The sequence below is a fragment of the Sinocyclocheilus rhinocerous genome, unplaced genomic scaffold (assembly GCF_001515625.1).
Source record: "Sinocyclocheilus rhinocerous isolate Xijiao unplaced genomic scaffold, SAMN03320098_v1.1 scaffold714, whole genome shotgun sequence".
In the NCBI taxonomy this organism is placed as follows: Eukaryota; Metazoa; Chordata; class Actinopteri; order Cypriniformes; family Cyprinidae; genus Sinocyclocheilus; species Sinocyclocheilus rhinocerous.
Genome location: NW_015646165.1, coordinates 852,173 through 864,028, shown reverse-complemented (window position 1 = coordinate 864,028; position 11,856 = coordinate 852,173). Strand labels below are relative to the sequence as shown.

The window sequence follows — 11,856 nt, the reverse complement described above, 5'->3', positions numbered from 1 at the left end:
GGGGGGGGAGAAGCGAATAAAAAGAAGAAAGAAAAAATGTGGTTTCACCAAAAGAATTCGGACTGGAGGGAGGCAGCCTGGTGAGTGCAATAGGGAAAGGTGGAAAATGAGAAGCGAAGGAGAGGGAGAGAGCGAAATGTTTTTTGACAGAGGTCGGTTCAAAGAGGGTTCATGGTGACATCATGGCTGATTGTGAGGAAAGTATAGACAGGAGGGCCATTCACCTTTCATTGGTCACATATGTTGGAGGGTAGGCCGCGCGCTCATTTGCATGCGCTTATTGGCACTCTGTTAGGTTTTTCTGACAACTATGTTTGGACCTCCGAAGCGCGCTCGCTCCCTTGACTCGCGCACACAAAAATACGTACAAGCATGCGCACATATACAACCGCAGATTAAATATGGCATGTGGCTTATACATTTACATGAACTTTAATGCAAAATATACACCACAGCCTGTCCCATTTTTTCCCCTTATAGCTTTTCCCAAAAGCTCTCTGTGTTGTTTTTCCCCGTGTATGTTATTTCTTCATGTCAGTTGGAGTCTAAATGTGTACATTTTGCCAGGCGGAATGAATGAGGCCCTTTACTGGTCGAGCAGTGCGTTTGACTTTGAAACTGAAAACGGATGCCTTCCGTGTGCGTGTGTCCTTGTATTTACGTGTGCGTGCTTTGAGTAAATGTGTGTTGCGCTTGTTTGCGCGCATGCCCGCCTCGCGCTCTCTCCGCAAGTCTCACTCTCATCATTGCAGTACAAAACTTCACATGACATCAATCTGCATGCAAGGAAATAGTGATCTCATTACAGGCATCTTGTTCCTGATTAAAACCTTCCGTGGCCACCAGCCTCACTCTTTATGTGTCTCTCTCTCTCTCCTCCTCTCCCTTTTTCGTTTTCTTTCCCGTCTCTTTTCCATCCAGGCCCACTAGTCCTTGGCAAAAAATAAATACACGTCTTAGTGGAAATGTTATTAATTTATTTATTTGCACTCCTGACAATTAACACAGAGGAAAAGAAGGTCATGGATGAAAAAGAATGAAGGAGGAAGGATAAAATAACGATGATTTCAGAGGCCTTTAAGATGACTTATGATATCATAGTAAAGGGTGACAAATGCTACCATTAGGGGTGAAAGAGGGGGAGAGGTGGAGCAAATGACAGAGAGCCTGTGTTCAAATACACAGTGAAAAAAGATTTTTCGAGTATTTGATAACATTCACGAAAACATTTCAGTGTTTTTACTTCAAAATCTCATGTTTAATTCAGTGTTACTTGCTGTTTCTTTTGTAATTAAGTGTGAAATTAACTACACTGTAAAAAAAATTCTGTAAAATTTACGGTAAAAAACTGGCAGCTGTGGTTGCCGGAATTTTACCGTAAAAAATACGGTAGCGACGTTTTAGGTTTTAACTTAAATTTACAGTTAAATACCGTAATTTCATTAACTGATATAATGTTAATATACCAACCTATTGAAGTACTGAAATCTGTTTTGTACTTTTGTAATACACTGATAACCACCAAATGCAGGTAATGTGAGAAAGTTACATGATGAACCAAAGCCCATCTCAAGCAGCTTTTAAAAAATAACATTTATAGAAGGTGCGCAGTGTCATTCACATAAACACCAAAAACACCATCATGGTAACACACATGAAACTGAAATAATGCAATAAACATTCATTTAACAACATTAGGTGTAACACACAACCCTAATATACAAAACTGATAAGAAAAAACTAAAAAGAAACAGTTATTTCAACAACAAAAACATCAAATTTGAAATTATACGGTCTTTTTCACTTACAAAAACGGTATACTACCGTAAAATTACATGTAATGTCCAATACCGTTTTTCACAGTATATAGTAGGGGAATTTACCGTTAACCATTTAACAGGTTTTTACTGTAGCATTTTTACAGTCTTTTACCATTAAATTCACGGTCATTTTTCACAGTGTAGCAATTTCTGAGTGAAAATTGGTCCTACACCAAATTGTTTTTACAGTGAGTGTGTGCTATTTTTACTAATTTTATTGATGAATGCATCTGCTTTGTTGGCATTCAACTATGTATTTTTTGACCTATGATGTATTATCAACACCCAATTTAGTAATTTACTGAAGGTGTTTCAAAAACCTACAATTTATCCATAAGGAACCACTTTGAAAAACCACTTGAAAAAAGCCAGGTTTTTAAAAACTTTGAATATTATGGCTCCTCAGTACTGGGACTTCAGAATCTCAGCAGACATGGTGTGTCATCCAATATAGTTCCCCTAATGTGTTATGACAACTACTACTCATTCAATGAACTGCATATCCATGCATATTTAAAGGAAGAGTCATTAAGATATTAGTATCTGAATGCTAATTCCATATTCAGACTGTAATTTACTGTAAAAAAAAAATTACAGACATTTCTTTTAACCCTACAACACAACACAATGCAATAATTCAAAATATGGGTAAACACCTGTGAAAAATCAAGACATAGACAAAAGGTTCCAGAATTGCAGTGATGCCATAAAAGAGCCATTTTGGGTTCCTCAAAGAACCTTTCAGTGAGCAATTCTTAAAAGAACCATTTTTTTAATGGCTAGAAAGAACCCTTTTCCACTATAAAGAACCTTTTGTGCAGTGGAGTTTCCATGGATGTTAAAGGTTCTTCATGAAGCCATCAATGCCAATACTAAGTAGGCATATTCGGATGCAAGAATTCTGTATAAAAGCAGAATAACAGGAAATAGGGAGAGTAAAGCAGATGAAAATGAAATGCAATGTGGAAGACTGAAAGACAAAGACAGAGAGACAGACAGAGAGGTACACAGGTAGTGTGGGAGAATGAGGGGAGCGAGAGAGGAAGAGAGAGAGATAGCAGTCTGATCTATCTTCATTATCCTCCACTCTGCAGTCTCCCAACACAGAGATCATAAATCTCAACCTCCAACACACTTCACTGACAATGAAACACAAACACTGCTAACCTCTGACCTCTCTCCTGCTACTGACACACAGACACAGAGAATGACAGCACATACTGTAATATTGTTTGAAACGTGATCAACTATAAACTAGATGCTCCAACAAAAATGTAAGAGAAATTAAACCCATCTACTAAGTATTTAGAAATTATTTGATAGGGAGACTCCTAAAGCATCGAATCTCTTGTCACTATTTTTTTCCTTAGTTTTAAATATCCTCATATTCTTAGTGATCACATTCTAAATTAGTAGTGCTTTTGACAGACAGTTAATACGTTTACAAAGAGTGATATAAAGCTGTGTAGAGTATAGGGTTGTGTGGCAAAGCAAACCATTTCCTGTTGACTTGTGTATTTTGACTCAATGCCAGCCCTGCTAAAGTATCCTACTACACTTTAACTGAGCTCTGTTTAGTAAACGGTTTATCTTAGCAAATAAAAATCTGAATGCTGAAAACGTTCTCAAATGTTATTTGACAAGAAGTTCATATTTAGTCCAGTACAAACTGAATAGAACTTTTGTACACAGCGATGTTGTCTCATGTCCAACTAACCTTTCAAAACATTAGAATATGACCATATGTAAATATATTTTTGTGTAACTAATAATTGAGTTTAGAATAAAAACAAGTGTTCCATTTGATTTATTTGCACGAATTACCATCAGACCCAAGGCTGAACCTGACATGCCACCTCCTTGAGCTTGAGATGGCACCGTCAAAAAGGAGCCAGTTAAGGTGTGTCTTCACAGTGAGGTTTCTGGGGGTTTCTTTTGACCAAAGCCAGTACAGAATTTCAGCTTTAGGAGGAACCCAGGCAAACGCCCAGAACCACAAACAACCCAGCGCAGAACTGTTCCATACAAACACAAACTGCACACTGTACTGATATAAAACACATAGAGAGTGGCATATAGCCGGACACACCCTCAGCACCATGAAGTTTGGAACTTGCCATATTTACAGTCTCCCATCATCAAAAAGATGCCATTTTCTTGTGGACTTTTGTGGCAAGTAAATCATTACTGTTGGTGTAAACCCTGAAATGATTCATTGGTGGATGTTTTTGGTTTGTTTAATGCTTTTCAACTTGTTAATCCAACATCATTTTACATGTTTTCCTGTTTCATATTTACTACTGTTCATGCAAGTTTGTAATTCACATCGCATGAATAGCTTGATCTAGGGTTTTCACACTTTCACGCTGTGTTTGAAGCACGTTATTGCATTTTGATGACAGATTGCAAAGACGATTTTTTTTCCCAACCGGAATAACATGCACCAATGAACCCTTCACAATAAGCCCAGGAACATGTATCAGTTAAGTAAGATTTCATGTCGTCTTAAATGAGAAGAAACTGTATCCAGCATTTTAACTAGATGTTGGCATTCCTATATCATGTGCTACTCAGTGCTTGTCACTTTGTGAATACACAGAGTTCAAGGAGTGAGAAAAAGAAGGAGAAAGAAAGAAAGAGAGGCAGAGAATTAAAAACTGAAATTTAAGCTTGCCTCTGTTTCTTCCCTCTAGGCATTTTGTGGCTTGTGAAATATGTGCTGTATATTTGAAGGGTGGAGTCACGTGACCCAGAGAGGGTTCTTGAATCAGAGCGCATAATTATTTCTAAGAGAGACGAAAAGAAGAGGGAAAGAGAGCGAGAGAGGCAGAGAAAAGGAAGAAGAGAGAAAGAAACGACCGTGTAGTGTGAAAGGAACGGAGGGTGCGCGCTTCTCTTGTCGTCTCCTCGCGGATTTTAGTCACAAGTGGGTGAGTTTAACTTTCACAGAACCGATCAAACGATGTTTTCATCAGTTTCCTCTCTCATGTCTGTCAGATATGATGCATATGGCAACGGAGAAGTCGCGGTGATTTAAAACTGAAGATGTAATCGAGGAGCGAGAGAGTGATGAAAGAATCGCATTGATCGTAACTTTTTGTTCGTTCGTTTCGCTCGCGCGACTCGGTTCTCTTGAATTCGTTCTAATTGGATCGCGTGCGCTGTGCTTGGCGTGCCAGAGTTTTCTGGATCCGCGATGTGTTTAAAGAAATGACTGGTTACGTTGACGCATACCTTGACCTGGTGAGTTGTACCTTGACATATGTAAAACATTTCTTTGACAGGTGTTGTTTTCCTTCTGGCCTTAAGTGTTAATGCCCTGTGGTTTACAAGTTTTAAGTATGTGTGTGTAAATCTGAGATTAGTTTGTGCAAGACGAAGTGTTGTGTGCAGCTTGTGGTTTAGGGAAAGGTGTTTTCACAAGCATCTGATGCAGTGTAGAATTGTTCTATCAATAAACATTACATTACCGGTTTTTATTCATGTTAAATAAATAATGTTATAAACCGGGATACACTGAGATGCGTCGAGTTAAGTTCTTTAAAGGGATAGAGGAGGAAAGTTTATGAATGTGTTTTCCATGCAATGACAATGAATGGTTACTATAGATGTTAAACCTCAAAACGGATGCAAAGTCACTGTATAATTATAGAAATAATCCATACAACTCATACGCGATATTAAGTCTTTTGGGGCCATATGTTAGCGATAATGCAAGGGACCAATTAAAATGTAAATTTTTATCCTCTCATAATTTTGACATCTGCTCTGCATAATAGAAGTAGTCATGTGTAAACAAGTTTGATCTTTTCCATGAATTGGTTGATCTGATCTGAATGATTTGTTCCGGTTCTTGAGTTGACTGAATAGTCCAGACACAGGAACGTTGTCAGTTAATTTGGGTTTGTTTGGCACACAAACCCATTTTATGGCTCCGAAGGCTTGGAATACAGCTTTTGAGGTAGCCTATATGGACTGTGAGTTTGCTATCCCTTTAAGATAACATCTACATATTGGCTTTGTACAATGCAGTTTCTTTGAACAAGTATTCCATTTGTTCTATTGTGAGAAGTAACAAAATGCATAAAAATGCATATAACAATTTCTCTTGTTTTACCTGATAACTGGACTTCAGTACTATGAAGCCCATTGCATTGACTCTAGCACCTGTTCTTTGTGACTCAGTGCTTTGGATCAGTCTGTGATCTGAAAGAAAATTGCTTTCTTTTGCTTTTCAACAGGTTGTGTGTAAGATTTTCATGAGCTGAAAAGTTTTTTGAAAGTTTATGCCAGCAGCAGTGTTTAACAGTGTCAGAGCCAGTCGTGATTTATGATGTCTTCTTTTAACATGTGACAGAATGTTCACATCCAAACACACATCTGGGCCAGAGGAGCAGTCTGAGCGCGTTACAACATTAAAAACAATCAGCACTTGCACAAACAAATGTATGCATGGCACATTTGTATTTTTTTTAATGAGAAAGGAATGGGCCAGCCCATTTCTGTTTTCAGCTGTTTATGTCTCACAGATCAGCAACATGAGTTTACATGAACTCAGACAAAAGAAGCAGAGACAAGGAAAAACAAACTATTGTCAAACCAGCTATTCACGTTCCACCAAAACCAAAACTCCCACTCTGACTCCAGCGGGACTGTGGAGTCTGATCTCAGCGGTACAGTAACTGTAATGGAATACAGGAGTGTCTTAATGTGTTTGTGTGTTTGGGCAAACTGCTGTCATTATATTCTTGACTGTATTTTCCCTTTTGAGTGACAGTGAAATGTGTCTTTTCTTCACTGTATATCATCCCTACTCTACCCCCAACCTTAACCACAAGTATTAGATGTACAGTGTTACTTCCTGAATCTTTTATAGTTTATTCTTAGTAATGTTTTTATGATAGGTACACTGTAAAAAAAAAAAAAAAGATTTTTCGAACTTGGAAATAAAACAAAGATTATTGGTATACGTTTTACAAGAACTACTTTAAAATTTCACTTTTATTTCAGTGTGTTATGTATGGAAGCCTGTTTCCGCCACAGAATAAAAAAAAAAAAAAGGTAATTGTGGCTTTTTATCTTACAATTTGACATTTTTTTCTTGCAGTTCTGAGATTATTGCTTACAACTCAAACTGTTTTCTTGCAATTCAGAGAAAAAAGTCAGAATTGTGAAATGTAAACTCAGAACTTAAATGGAAAAAAAAACAACAACAACTCAGAATTGCGAAATATAAACTTAAAATTGCGATGAAAACTCAAAACTCTGACTTTCTTTCTCGCAATTCTGAGTTTATATATCACAATTCTGTTTTTACGTTTCCGCCATGAAATAAATAATAAAAAAAGTAATTGCGATTTTTTTTTTTATCTGACAATTCTGACTCTTTTCTCACAATTGCTAGTTTATATCTCACAGTCCGGACTTTTTTCCTTAGAATTGCAAGTTTATAGCTTGCAATTTTAACTTTTTCTTCTTCTCAGAATCACACGTTTATATCTCTCAATTCTGAATTTATATTTTACAATTCTGATAAAAAGAGAAAAAAGTCGCAATTACCTTTTTTATTTTTTTTCATCCTGTGGAGGAAACAGGCTTATTGTTACTCGCTTTTGTAATTATTTGTGATGTTTAATAGCAATTTCTGAGTGAAAATTGTCCCTATTCCATTTTTTCAGTGTAAAACTCCCCTTTGATTTGCATGTGTATTAAGTAGGGTTGAATCGTTGCTTGGACTATGTGTGTTACTATAAATACGAGATTTTCATGAAGACATGCATGGTTAGACCACCCCACAGTCTGTCTATCTGTCTAGATCCCAATTTTACTTCAGTCTTCAGCTCATCTGGCTGCTTTCTGGCTTGGAATCATAAATCCAGGAGTTTATCCATGACTCTCTCAGGAATTTTTGGGGGCAATAGCATGTAAGTGGCAGGGAGGGGCTGAACAGGTGGTTTATGGGGGATCAGAGAAGGTGGGGGGACTTTGTTCTGTACTCTGTAATTATGAAGGAAACCATCAGATCACTGCTTCACCTGTATATTTTTGCAGGTGTGCAGGGATGTATCCCTTTGACTGCGTGTGTATATAAGACTTTATATGTCAGGCTGTGTGTCTGTGAAACGGAGAGAGTGTCCCGACATCTGCTTATAAAAGTTCCTGTGTGTGTCAGGGCTTTTATTAATGTGTCTATGTTAGTGTGTGTGTTTATACTCATGAGTGCGAATGCGCCCCGTGCCAGTGCTACTGTAATGAGCGCCATCTATTACCTTCTATTGCTCTGATTAAATAAACTGTGTTCATCTGAAATGGCTAGTTTAGCTCAGCGGCCATGTCATTTGTTTTTATAAATCGGATTTCTTGTCTGATTACGCTATGTAATAAACCACAACTACAATCTAGCAACGATCATGTTAATGCTCTGATCCTTAACCAATTATTTAACCTCATTTCCCACAGAGGAATACAGCAAGGCACAGAGGAGTACTGCAATAAATAAGCTCACTAGTCGTGTTCGTTTGCTCTCCGTTCAGATGTTTTATGGGTCTATAAATGTGTTTCTTTTTTTTGTTGTTTATCCGTTCTTGCAATGTGCCTGCGCTCACCTTGTCCACATCACATTGCGGAACAGAACTGTCAGAACTGTCTTTCGTCCACTCCATGTGTCGTAAACCTCGTCCAAACCTCGGAAGTTTGGTTATTTAATTTATTTATTAAAAAAGAGAATTTAGAACAAGTGCGACTTACACATGTGTAAATAATATAGTAAAAAGTGAGTGTTAATGATTTTAAAAGCTTTTTGAAAAGATTTAACATTTATTATTAAAATATATATTATATAAATATATAGAATAAAATATAAAATATTAATTTAGTTTTTAAATAAAATAATTGTAAAAAGTTTTTTAATTGTTAACTTGATGTTTTATTTATAAAATATTTTGAATAATTTTAATAATAATAAAAAATATATATATATCATTATTGTTTTTTAATTCATTTTTAAAATATTGTATATAAAAATTATAATACATATATATATATATATATATATATTATAATTTTTTAATGACATTTGTATAATTTTGTATAATATTTTTATAGTTTTTTTAATATCATATTTTTTGGGGTAATTAATACAATACTTTGAGAGGAGTTGCCTTGTCAATCAATAAAGAGTTACCTTATTGATTGTTTTAGTTTAGAAGTGGAAAATGTTAATGACATGAGTGTTAAATGATATCCAGTGTAAGAGGTAAGAGCACACATTTATGGTTTATTGTGAATGACGGGGTACTTGAGCCTTACATCTGGGGCTGTGAGAGTACATAATACACTCCTTTAAATTATTACTTGAGGGGCAAGTTATACCCAAGTGGTGTGATAGATATTATGGCATTGTCAGTGTTGTACAGTGATTGGGTGTGAAGAATGTTTGTTGGGTGCCAGGAAAGGGTTCAGTGTCAGACAGGTTTTAATTGATGGGATATGTGACTCCGAAGCAGAAGATCATCTGTCACTCTTAATGTTGTGCTACCATTTGCCCTGTCAGAAGGCAGAGGAATTTGTGTCATTTTTATCTCCCACAATAAAAAGGTTTATGAAGGGCTTTCTCGGAAACGACTGCCTGATGACAATGATACGCTTTGTTTAATTTTGCAGCGGACCAATTCGGCGAGGCTATATTTTACTGTTGTTTATTAATGCCGCTTGACAGCACTGTAGCCACTGTCCCCTGCTGTGATGCTGGAATAGGGGACGTAGGGTAAAAATAAAAAATAAAACAAGAAATTAATCATTAAAAAGTATTTTTTCTGAATTAATGTGTGATTGTATGTGTGTGTTAATGACGTCTGGCCTTTGAACCTTCAACACTCAGTTCTGACCCTCCTTATGACCATGTGACCTCCACAGCGCCTGGAGGTTCCTCAGCTTCAGACTTTCCACACAATGCGTCTCGTCTCCAAACATCTTTCTTCATTTGATTCCACACAGATTTCATTCAAGGTTACAGCACACAGAGCGAGAGAGTCTTATTGTAATGTCTCCTTTGCATAACAAGTAGATGTCAAGTTTTATCCATCGAAGTTTGCTGTAAACATCCCTCGGACACGTATGCTTATGTTTTATGCAGGATGTGACAATTATTTTTCGGCAGAAAATATGCAAACTACAAGCAGATCAGATGTGGTTTGTGTTTTCTGGTTTATTTTTTTGGCATATTTAAACTGTAGTGTCCCACGGAAATGTGAAGTGTTTTTGTGAAGCATTTAACGCTTTTACTGTGCATTTTAGGAATCTGGGAATCAATAAACAGACAGTTTTAAAAATAAAGGTTCTTTACTGGCATCTGATTTCATGAAGAAACTTTGACATCCATGTAACCTTTCCAATAAAGGTACTTTAGATTATTAAAATGTTCAAATGGTTCTTTTATGAACTGTTCACTGAAAGGTTCTCTGAGGAACCCAAAATAGTTTGTTGATGGCATCACTGCGAAAAAAAACCAAACATTTGTTTTGTCTGTTTTATTTTATTTTTATTTCATATTTGCATATTAACTGTTGAGTGCCTCAGAAATGTGAGGTGTTATTGTGAAGCATTTAGTGCATTCTCAGGGAATCGAACCCACGACCTTTATGTTGCTGGTCCAATGAGTCTGATTAGAAGAAAGTGTCTTTCTCTTCTTTACCTTCTCGTTTTTACTTGCTTTTTTAGAAATGGAACAGTTCATATTTGCTCTTTAAGTGAGCTTGAAACCTCTCGTAGAAGTTTCCAGAGCCCTCGTCCATAAGACATTTGATCTAAATCCATATGCCCTGCTCTTGTGGCCTCCGCTATACGGTACCTCTGCCTTTCTGGGGCCGTTTAAGAGTATACGGTCGGATGTGTCAATCCGTCTTAGCGCTGATCGACAGCAGGAAGGCTAATGTGGAAAGTTAAAGTAGCTTTTAAAGTAGAGCGCCGTGAGCTTAGAACGAAGGAGTGGAAATATTCAGAGTGTAGACAGGAAATGAACCCAAACCGCTGTACCATCCCAAATCCGTCACAGCTTTGGAGGAAGAATGGATTGTGGTTTTAGCCAGGCAGAGGGAGGAAAAAATAACTCGCCATCAGCTCCGGCGGTTAATGCCTCCTATGACGCCTTGGGTTTTTTAAAAATACTTTTTCATCGCGTACCAGTTAGGAGTGATTTTTGTGATGGCTCAAAACTTGCATTACAGGTCAAATGTTTGGAATAATATGTTGATTTGGTGCTCAAGAAACATTTCTTATTAATACCAATGTTGAAAGCAGTTGTGCTGCGTAATATTTTTGTGGAGCACCAAATCAGCATATTAGAATGATTTCTGAAGGATCATGTGACACTGAAGACTGGAGTAATGATGCTGAAAATTCAGCTTTGCATCACAGGAATAAATGACATTTTAAAATATATTCAAATAGAAAACAGTTATTTTAAATTGTAATAATATTTCACAGTATTACAGTTTCACCTGTGTTTTTGATCACTTAGAGTAAATGCAGCCTTGGTGAGCATAAGAGTCTTCTTTCTAAACATAAAAAAAAAATCATAATTATTCCAAACTTTTGACCATTAGTGTAGGTCTCAAATTGTTGTTTTCCAAGCAAGAACGCGATACCTTCGGCGACAGGGACACTTGATCCGCGAAAGGCAATTCTCTCCTGAGTTGAACTGGATACTTTTTCTTCCTCTAAACACAACCTGCTTACCTTTTTCACAGTGGCGAACTGCAGTACTTCAGAGGACGTCACCAGCCCAGCTCGGCCCAGCCCCGAGGAGCCATGAATCACATAGAGCTGATTCTGTCAGAGATACACAGCGCATCACCCAACCATGCCAGGAACATTTTCTCTCTCTCTTCGTCTCGCTCAATCTTTCTTTCTTTTTCTGTGGCTAATAGGCCTCAGCATGCTCTGCTAATGATGTGTTTGTTCTGTGAGGAGCAATGTAGAAACGGTGGTGAAGTCAGGCTTTTGGAAAGTCCCAGCCTGTTCTTATAATCCCTGCAAA

General features: G+C 37.1%; 1 long non-coding RNA gene across 1 annotated transcript in view; it reads left to right on the top strand.

The window, feature by feature from the left end:
• LOC107707013 (uncharacterized) overlaps nucleotides 1-6,724 on the top strand; it is a 16,853-nt gene extending 10,129 nt beyond the window's left edge. The window contains exons 2-3 of the long non-coding RNA XR_001636213.1: nucleotides 2,498-2,504; nucleotides 6,598-6,724. This is a non-coding gene — a long non-coding RNA (uncharacterized LOC107707013). The remainder of the gene's footprint in view (nucleotides 1-2,497; nucleotides 2,505-6,597) is intronic.
• The last annotated feature ends 5,132 nt before the right edge of the window (nucleotides 6,725-11,856 follow it).